We start from the raw sequence: 10,284 nt of genomic DNA, 5'->3' as shown, positions 1-10,284 counted from the left end.
TTCATGAGAGGTGGATCAAAATTTTTGATACCCAATCATTTGATCAATTGTGCATTAAATATGTCCTAGTATTTTAAAAAATTGATTTGGTACAGTTTTGCAACAAATATATGGTAGGTCCTTCACAAAAAAATCATTTTGGGCACTCAAAAAATGGAAAATCGATTTTTCGTCCAAAGAAAATGAAAACTCTCTTAGGCAACATTGTTTGCCATTCGAAGATGCATCCTTATACACAATATGAGATTATTTGAACAAATATTTGGTTGATCCTTTACAATAAAATTCATTTTGAGCACTCAAAAAATAAAAAATGAATTCATGAAATAACTTATCTTTAATCGATTAAGATCAATTTAGATGGTCATAAAGTCTTCAAATTTCTTGCTGCGTTTTGATTGGTCCAAAAGCGGATCATGCCTCAGACACCGTCCGATGCTCCCGAATCCAAGGACAGCCCTCACCCCTCACCCTCTCACCCACGCCCCCACTCCCCATCGTACCCGCAATCCCCACGCACCCACTCACCACCATTCCAATCCCGCACCCGCACCCGCTCGCCGAAACCCTAACCGCCGCCCCTCACCTTGGCCGACCCTCAGCCCGTCGACGGCGAGGAGCCCTCAGCCCGTCGCCTGCCTTTACCGACAAATCACGCGACCGCATGCCCACCAAATCCCAAATCTCACCGTCTCCGCCCTCTCCCCGTCCCCTCCACCAAGATCGCACCAACCACCTCGATGGCCGCCACCGCACCGCCGCACGCCGCGGCGCTCCTTGCCGCACTCGCCCTCGCCCTGCTCGCGCTCGCGCCCCCGGCGGTGGCCGAGATCCGGTCGATGGCAATCCGGGCCGACCCGCGCACTATGATCCCGTGCGGTGCGGGAGAGCGGCACGGCGGCGGAGAAACCTCGGCGACCAGACGACGGCGCAGGTAAGCTTCGCCCCGCTCGCATCTTCCCCCACTAGCCTGTGCTCCCTCCCGCCACTCCCACCCCATCCCCTCCCTCCTCCCTCTCCTCCGTGTCGCCTCTCTCCTCTGAACCGCCTAGAACAGCAACGCCAAAAATCCAACCCTTTCCCTCCCATTATCGCAGGTTGACTCCGGTCCGGCGTGGTGAATCTGCAGCGGCGGTCAGATCAAGGCAAGGTAACAGAAATACGTACCATCCGTCTGTTGTGATTTTCTTTTGACTACTAGATCCGCCCCTGCTCCGGGCGCACGCACACAAACTGTTCGACTACTAGATTCGTCTCAGCATAAGTCAAGTTTCACCAAATGGTAGCGCAGGGATAGATGAGCACACGCCGCTGTTTCCGTCTGATGACGTGTTTGTTCCTTAGATGATGTGGTGCCCGCTGTTCTACTGCCGTGATGGCCAACAAATTCGGTGCATCTTTGCGTGGCATATATAATACCTACTCTGTTTCTTTGAAAGGGGAATTTCGCGGTTCACGGTTATTGAAGGAACTCGGTTTCTCCCAGATTAGGCAGTGCCACACTGTTTCTTTGAAAGAAAATTTCGCACTTCACGGTTGTTGGAGGAACTCTGTTGCTCCTACGCTACACTAGCTAGTAAAACATCACCATATGCCGTGCTCTTTTCTCCAGATGTTTGGTTCAGATGATTCATTTCTCTCGCATTGCTTGTTTGCCCACGCATTATCGTGTTGCTCCTGTAGGCATTTGTTATAGACAGAGTACTGATTGTGAGTGGTCACTGAGTAGTCAGCCTTTGCTACTGCATAAAAATTCACACTTGTAAGATACCTACTCTGTTTCTTTGAAAGGGGAATTTCGCGGTTCACGGTTATTGAAGGAACTCGGTTTCTCCCAGATTAGGCAGTGCCACACTGTTTCTTTGAAAGAAAATTTCGCACTTCACGGTTGTTGGAGGAACTCTGTTGCTCCTACGCTACACTAGCTAGTAAAACATCACCATATGCCGTGCTCTTTTCTCCAGATGTTTGGTTCAGATGATTCATTTCTCTCGCATTGCTTGTTTGCCCACGCATTATCGTGTTGCTCCTGTAGGCATTTGTTATAGACAGAGTACTGATTGTGAGTGGTCACTGAGTAGTCAGCCTTTGCTACTGCATAAAAATTCACACTTGTAATTGATATAGCAGGATTGGTCGGAAAGCTGGGCTGTACATAAACTCAAAGAAGTTTGGCGGCGACATTAAGCCGTGCATGCTGGAGACGACGGCCTTCCTCAACTGCCCCGCCTTGAACAAGCAGATCGATCAAAGTAATTCCATATCTAGCGATGATTATCTCAGTAAGTCTACTAGAATTGTGCTGTCCTTGTACATAAACATCGAGGAAAAGGGTTTTTCATCTAGAGATAATAAACTATGTCTAATATGAGTACCTGTATATGTGTTAAAATTCCCGCGGATTCAAATGTAAAGTGTGGTCTCTGTTTGCTGAAGTATCCTTTGAGGTGTAATGCTTCCACCAGAGATTAGCTACACCAGCACCTCCGTAAAGCAACTAGTATTATGGAATCTGGTAGCCATGGAGGTGATTGCTCATTGCTGTACTTCACTAGCTTCTACTTACTGAAAGACTAACTACATTGAAACTGTTAACTGGTTCAAGATTAAACTGAACCACTGCAGCTACCTTGGTTAGATAATCTGGCTGAAATAAGAACTCAAATCCTTGGTTAGTCTGGGAGATGTATCTGTTAAGGGTTGAGCTTACATAATTCAGGCTTACATAGTTCAGATGGTTTTACCTTAGCTTGTTTGAACCAAGAAACTGAGCAACATGGGTAACTGTCAACTCAAGGATTTGAATTTATTTGGCAGGCACCAATTGGCAGTGAGAGGTAGAAGGGGAATGTTGACACCATGTTCCATGCTCCTTCAGACATGGAGTCCAGGCGCGCACGGCTCCGTCGCCCCGCGCGCTCCATTGGAGGAGCCCCCGCCCTGCGCGTGGCCGCCTTGGAGTTGGAGCGCTTCCTGCCCCACACCCCTTGTCTGCTCTGGCGGCGGGTTCCTCCTGGCCGCGATGATGCCTGAGGCCGGCCGCTACACCCACAAGAAGGATGACGGCATCTGCAACAGTGAGTTGCAGGGTTTTGCTTGCTCGCTTGCTTACTTTGCTGCCTGTCAGTAACCTGGTAAATTTTGTTTTCTTCTACCATTCTCTGTCGTGAAAATGGAGATGCATGTCTAACTGCTTCACATGCTTAATCTAATTTAATGTGTAAAATGGCAGGCAAATGTTGCTGCAAAGATATTAGTGGTATATGTGCATGCATTTGACAATATGATTTCACATGTGTGTTTGAACATTAACCATACAAATTATGGCACTGTTAATTTGGTGCAGTTGAATGAGTGCTTGGTGTTGATATTTTGTTAAATGAGCATTATTTTGTCTTACAATAGATTGATTTTCACTGTTTTGGTTAATCAAAGTCCCACAATCATATGTGATTTAATTGACTGAGATGTTGCAGTAGACTTTGTTGCTAGCTATTTAAGATCACTTAAGATATTGTATAAACATCATATTGTGATAGTGGTGGTCATTGTGTGCATGCAATTAACCAGGACGACGAGCGCGGCGACGAGTCCGACCAGGGCGCGCTGGCAGAGGAGGCCCAGGAGCTCGCCGCCCCTGATGGCGAGGGCGTGCGCGACTTGGATGGTGGCCGCCAAGGCCAACGCCAGTGAGGACGTTGTCCTGGAGTTCATTGGGGGGTTCATCCCATTTGATAATGCACGTGCCACGACAAGTGCGTCCCCGTGGACGGCATGAGGTAATGTATCCTAGTACCTTGTTCATCCCGGATCGATTTGTCTCCTTTCTGTGTAGCTGAATGTTGTTCATGTGACTGTGTCTGGGCAGAAATAGTGAGGATGAAGAGGTGAATGGTGTTGATTATTGAACTGAAAACTTGATTTGGTCAGGTGGAGGGTGGCTTTGTGAAGGATGTGGAGGTGGGAGAAGAACTCTGAAGGTAAACAATCTAACACTGCTGCTCACAATCTGAGGCTTGTTTATTTCTGCACTGAACTGAAGCTTGTGTTTATAAGTGTAGCTTGTGTTATACTCTTTACTGAACGCTCTGTGCCACGATCCCATGAGTAACAACTTTGATTCTTAATCCTATTTGTAATTATACTTTGACTGTACTGAAGCTTGTGTCTGATTGTAGGCATATGGTACTGAACTATAGTACTGAACTGCACTATAGTAACAAGAGTAGCGTGTTTAATGCTTGTTGCTGTTGCAAAACTAACCTTCGAGATGAAATTAGTTTGCTGGCGTTTACTCTCTACTAAAGAGATTTAGTAAAGCTGTCGTTGGTGGTTCAATTCTGAATACATACTGATATATGAATTTTGAATATTACTCTGTTCTAAAGAGATGTGTACTGAACTGAAGATTGTAGGCACTGATATATACTTTGTCTTTGACTTTGTGCTCTGCTCGAACCTGGCCAATTTAGTTGAATTGTCTCTGGGGCCTGTACGTGGGCGTGTGATCCAAGTAGGGCTAAACGTGTTGATGCTACTGATCTCTCGGCTGTACCACTATGCATTGTCGTTGCTTAGGCAGCATGCTACAGGCACATCACAACAACTTTGAAATTTGAGCCGCGTTGTAGTTGTGTTGTGGCTGCTGTTTATATGCTGCATCCTTTTGTTATGAGTATCAAAACCAATCAACAGATGTGTGAAACTGTTTATTCGGTAGCTTCTCGTAGAGCGAGGGGAATTGTTTAGATCCACACAGGCAAATCAGAGTGCCTCTCTGCTAGAATATGTCTGTTGATAAACGAGTTGGCACAAGCGTTCAAAGCCAATGTTTCTTGGGGTAGTAATGTAGAACATATAAAAAAGGCATCTACCCTGCACCTAGATTCATGCGAGAGATTTCAAATAAGGGCAGTAATGTGTGTGATTCAGTAAAACCAGTAAATAAATAGCACTGGGGTTTCTGGACTTATCATGCATATACAACATATTTCTGGACTTATAGAGCTACTGTAATATGAATGTATATTAGGACTGTATTGAACCCTTCCATGTTTCTGGACTCATGAAAATAAACTACATGCGATATACTCAAATAACATGGGTTTGGGACTATTTTATGGTGTTGTGGATATACTTTGTGATTTAAAGCTACTAATCTATGGTCTGGTGTCATATCATGGTCTAATACTTTTTTGTTTGACTCTTTCTCCATTGCCAGGAAAGCGGTGAGTAGATGTCGATGATGTCTACTTGCTTGGCTGCTATGGTGATGCATGCACCGGTGAAGCACGCGCACATTTAAGGCTGGCCCCATGTCTTCCTTGGCTGCGAACATCATCTACAGGTACAGCATTGTCCCACATCTCTGTGCTGTTTTGCTCGTTCTTCTCCTTGCATCCAAGAAAATTGGTGCTTAATCTGCTATTGGTTACAGTCTTTGTTCGTTAATACCAAGTCTAAATTGTTCCTTTCATTTTTCCTGTTCCCCAGGCTAGCAGTATGACCGGATGCGAGGACCTGCTCATTGACCAGGACAATCTATGAGCTCCCAGCGCCTCTCATACAAGGTGCGTTAGGGCCAACCTCTTCCGGAAGAAGGCCACACTCATGTACCCTCTGGATCAAAATTGGTATCCCTTCCTGCCTCTCCTTTTGGATTCACATGATTTTGCCTCATGGATTGATGGATGTGTCTGTAATTGTAAAGTCTGGTCCTCGTTTACTTTCTATAATTTATTGCATGCTTGATGAGGCTATGTCAAGTGTCTAAATTTTGAATGCATGCTAGCTAAGGCATTTTTGAGCACTTCACGTTGATTGGGCGTTTAGCTCCTGTAATGTTCTTGAAGTTCATTGTTATATACTTCTTGTTGTAGGATGGCAAGTTGTCGCAGCTGGAGCAAGTCTCACGAGAGAGAGCAAGTTCTTCCTGTTATATAATTCTTGTTGTAGGATGGCAAGTTGTAGGATGTGCCATAATTGTCTTATTGCATATTCCCTCTGTTCCTTCTATATTCCTGTGTAAGGAAATGTATTCCTGAGATGATTTGTTATGTAAACCTGATGTGATGCGATGGATGATTTGAATTTGATATGGAATTTTCTTGATTTGAATATGAAATAATGTTGGATGTACGTGTGTGTGTGTAACTGGGCTAGAGGCTGGTCCAAAAGGCTGAGATCTAATGCCGGACAAATAATTGGGCTGAAGAAGGCCACAGCCCAAAAAGCACTGGACCGTTTAAGAAATGAAACAAAATAAAATCTCAGAAAATAAAAAAGGAAGTAGATTGCAAAAAGGATGAGGCCCAAAAAAATGGAAGAAGCTCATGAAAGCCAAATTGTTGGGCCAGGCCCATGTAGCTAATCAAAGCATAGGAAAAAACAACAAATAGGCTGAATTGTTGGGCTCGGCCCATGTAAAACACCTAATCGGACCGGGCTGAATCTTGTCAGTGACCTTTTCAATTGGTCGCAATTTTGCCACATCAGATTGGCACGTTGGATCTGGCGTGGCCTGAGCAGACAGCCAGTGACCAAAATAAAAGGTCATGGGTTTAACAACCTTCTATTTTGGTCAAAAACATCTACGACCTTCTCACATAGAAGGTCGTTAATTTCAGTTTATGACCGACAGCTTTTGACCTTCTGTTTTTGTCACAAAAAGGTCGCAAATGAAAAACTATGACCTTTCAGAGACCAATAGTGAGGCTCATAAGTTGACATATTTCTTGTAATGAAAACTAACTTCACGGTAATTCTCATGTGTCCTCGGGAGCGCTTTCCTTTATATAAGAGTTCGTCCAGTCTTGTCCTTTGCTACAAAAAAGATTGGGCCATCTTGCTGCACTTTATTTACCTTTATTACTTGCTACTCGTTACAAATTACCTTATCACAAAACTCTCTGTTACCGATAATTTCAGTGCTTGCAGAGAATACCTTACTGAAAACTGCTTATCATTTCCTTCTGCTCCTCATTGGGTTCGACATTCTTACTTATCAAAAAGGCTACTATAGATCCCCTACACTAGTGGGTCATCAAGACTCTTTTATGGCGCCGTTGCCGGGGAGTGAAGCGCCTTTGGTAGGTGGAATTTGGTAAGAAAAAATTTATATAGTGTGCTGAAATTTACTGTCACTTGTTACTATGGAACATAATCCTTTGAGGGGCTTGTTTGGGGTATCTTCATCCCGACCAGTAGAGCAAAGAGTTGCTCCTCAACCTACTGAACCTACTGAAAATGTTTACTTTAAAATTCCTTCAGGTATGATAGAGAGACTGCTAGCTAATCCTTTTGCAGGAGATGGAACATTGCATCCCGATTTACACTTAATCTATGTGGATGAAGTTTGTGGATTATTTAAGCTTGTAGGTATGCCCGAGGATGTTATCAAGAAGGTCTTCCCTTTATCTTTGAAGGAAGATGCATTGACATGGTATAGGCTATGTGATGATATGGGATCATGGGACTATAAGTGATTGAAATTGGAATTTCATTAGAAGTTTTATCCTATACATCTTGTTCATCATGATCGTAATCATATATATAATTTTTGGCCTCGCGAAGGAGAAAGCATCGCTCAAGCTTGGGGGAGGCTTAAGTCAATGTTATATTCATGCCCCAATCATGAGCTCTCAAGAGAAATGATTATTCAAAAATTTTATGCTCGGCTTCCTCTCAGTAATCGCTCCATGCTCGATACTTCTTGTACTGGATATTTATGATGAAGACTATTGAATTCAAATGGGATTTATTGGAAAGAATCAAATGCAACTCTGAAGATTGGGACCTCGACGAAGGTAAGGAGTCAGGTATAACACCTAAGTTTGATTGTGTTAAATCTTTTATGGATACCGATGCTTTCCGTGAATTTAGCATTAAATATGGACTTGACTCTGAGATAGTAGCTTCTTTCTGTGAATCCTTTGCTACTCATGTTGATCTCCCAAAGGAGAAGTGGTTTAAGTATAATCCTCCCACTGAAGTAAAAGTAGTTGCACCTATTAAAGTTGAAGAAAAGACTATCACCTTTAATGATCATGTTGTTCCTGCTGCTTATATTGAGAAGCCACCTTTTCCTGTTAGAATAAAGGATCATGCTAAAGCTTCAACTGTAGTCAACAAAAGTAATATTAGGACACACAAACCCCCTGGGCACCCCCTGCCTCGTGGGCACCTCGTGTGCTCTCCGGACTCCGCTTTCTTGTACAATACTTCTTTTGGTTGTAAAATTCATTATATAATCTCCCAAAGGTTTTGACCACCGTATCACGCAAAAATATCCTGTTCTTGTTTCGAGCTGTTTTCTGTCAGGGTTGTCAAGGCCAAGCATCATGTTGTCTCCCTCCTCCAACAATGAGGGCAACGATGCTTGGCTAATGAAGATAGAGCTGAAGAGAGAAGAACCCGGAGAGATCAACAAGGATGATGGGATCAGGAAGGCCATGGGGGATCAAGTTCCGGAGAGATCAACAAGGAAGACAACGTAATGGGTTATGTTTTCTTACATCTGAGATAAATTATATTGTCATGGATCATCCAACATGTTGAGCTTGCCTTTCCCTCTCTTGCTAGCCAATTTCTTTGCACCAAGTAGAGATACTACTTGTGCTTCCAAATATCCCTAAACCCATTTTTGCCATGAGAGTCCACCATATCTACCTATGGATTGAGTAAGATCCATCAAGTAAGTTGTCATCGATGCAAGCAATAAAAATTGCTCTCTAAACATGTATGACTTATTAGTGTGAAGAAAATAAGCTTTATACGATCTTGTGATATGGAAGAAATAAAAGCGACGAACTGCATAATGAAGGTCCATATCACAACTGGCAATATAAAGTGACGTTCTTTTGCATTAAGATTCCATGCATCCAACCATAAATGCGCATGACAACCGCTGCTTCCCTCTGCGAAGGGCCTATCTTTTATTCTTGTCTTATACTTCATGCAAAGAGTCATGGTGATTTTCACCTTTCCTTTTTACATTTTATCCTTTGGAAAGCACAATGTGTTGGAAAGATCCTAATATATATAGCTAATTGGATGTGAGTTTTCAGGAACTATTATTGTTGACATTACCCTTGAGGTAAAACGTTGGGAGGCAAAACTATAAGCCCCTATCTTTCTCTGTGTCCGATTAAAACTTCATACCCATAAACATTGCTGAGTGTTAGCCATTGTGAAAGACTAAATGATAGTTGAGTATGTGGACTTGCTGAAAAGCTCTTATATTGACTCTTTCCTATGTTATGATAAATTGCAATTGCCTCGATGAGTGAGATTAGAGTTTGTTGGTTCTCAATGAAGTTTATGATTCATACTTGAAATTGTGATTGAATTGTTACTTTAGCATAAGAGACCATATGACAATATTATATATATATATATATATATATGTTGCTTCTCTAAGAATGATCATGATGCCCTCATGTCCGTATTTTATTTTTATCGACACCTCTATCTCCAAATATGTGGACATATTTTTCGATTTCGGCTTTCGCTTGAGGACAAGCGAGGTCTAAGCTTGGGGGAGTTGATACGTCCATTTTGCATCATGCTTTTATATCGATATTTATTGCATTATGGGCTATTATTACACATTACGTCACAATACTTATGCCTATTCTCTCTTATTTTACAAGGTTTGCATGAAGAGGGGGGATGCCGGCAGCTGGAAAAGGAGCAAATATTAGAGACCTATTCTGCACATCTCCAAAAGTCCTAAAACTTCACGGGAGCATGTTTCAGAATATATAAAAAATATTGGACGAAAGAAGTACCAAAGGGGGGCCACCCACCGTCCATGAGGTTGGGGGGCGCGCCCTACCCCCTGGTCACGCCCCCTGCCTCGTGGGCCCCCTGATGCCCATCTTCTGCTATATGAGGTCTTTCGTCCGAGAAAAAATCATAAGCAAGCTCACGGGACGAAACTCCGCCACCACGAGGCGGAACCAATCTAGGGCTCCGGCAGAGCTGTTCTGCCGGGGAAACTTCCCTCCGGGAGGGAGAAATCATCACCATCGTCATCACCAACGATCCTCTCATCGGGAGGGGGTCAATCTCCATCAACATCTTCACCAGCACCATCACATCTCAAACCCTAGTTCATCTCTTGTATCCAATCTTTGTATCCAAACCTCAGATTCGTACCTGTGGGTTGCTAGTAGTGTTGATTACTCCTTGGTGTTGATCCTAGTTGGTTTACTTGGTGGAAGATCATATGTTCAGATCCATTATGCATATTAATATCCCTCTGATTATGAACATGAATATGCT

General features: G+C 43.3%; 1 long non-coding RNA gene across 7 annotated transcripts; it reads left to right on the top strand.

Annotated features, from left to right (window-relative positions):
- The first annotated feature begins 484 nt into the window (after positions 1-484).
- Positions 485-6,111, top strand: LOC125552936. 7 transcript variants are annotated; one of them, XR_007303864.1, is made up of 9 exons: positions 485-934; positions 1,098-1,150; positions 2,131-2,282; positions 2,818-3,122; positions 3,571-3,779; positions 3,869-3,980; positions 5,222-5,347; positions 5,494-5,633; positions 5,880-6,111. It is a non-coding gene; the product is annotated as an uncharacterized LOC125552936 (long non-coding RNA). The 7 variants fall into 7 exon arrangements; XR_007303860.1 differs by having other exon boundaries at positions 2,818-3,134; XR_007303857.1 differs by having other exon boundaries at positions 486-934; positions 2,818-3,077; positions 3,931-3,980.
- The last annotated feature ends 4,173 nt before the right edge of the window (positions 6,112-10,284 follow it).

The sequence above is a fragment of the Triticum urartu genome, chromosome 1, assembly GCF_003073215.2.
Source record: "Triticum urartu cultivar G1812 chromosome 1, Tu2.1, whole genome shotgun sequence".
Taxonomy (NCBI): domain Eukaryota; kingdom Viridiplantae; phylum Streptophyta; class Magnoliopsida; order Poales; family Poaceae; genus Triticum; species Triticum urartu.
Note: the sequence above shows the minus strand (reverse complement) of the source record. Positions and strands in the feature narration are given on the sequence as shown.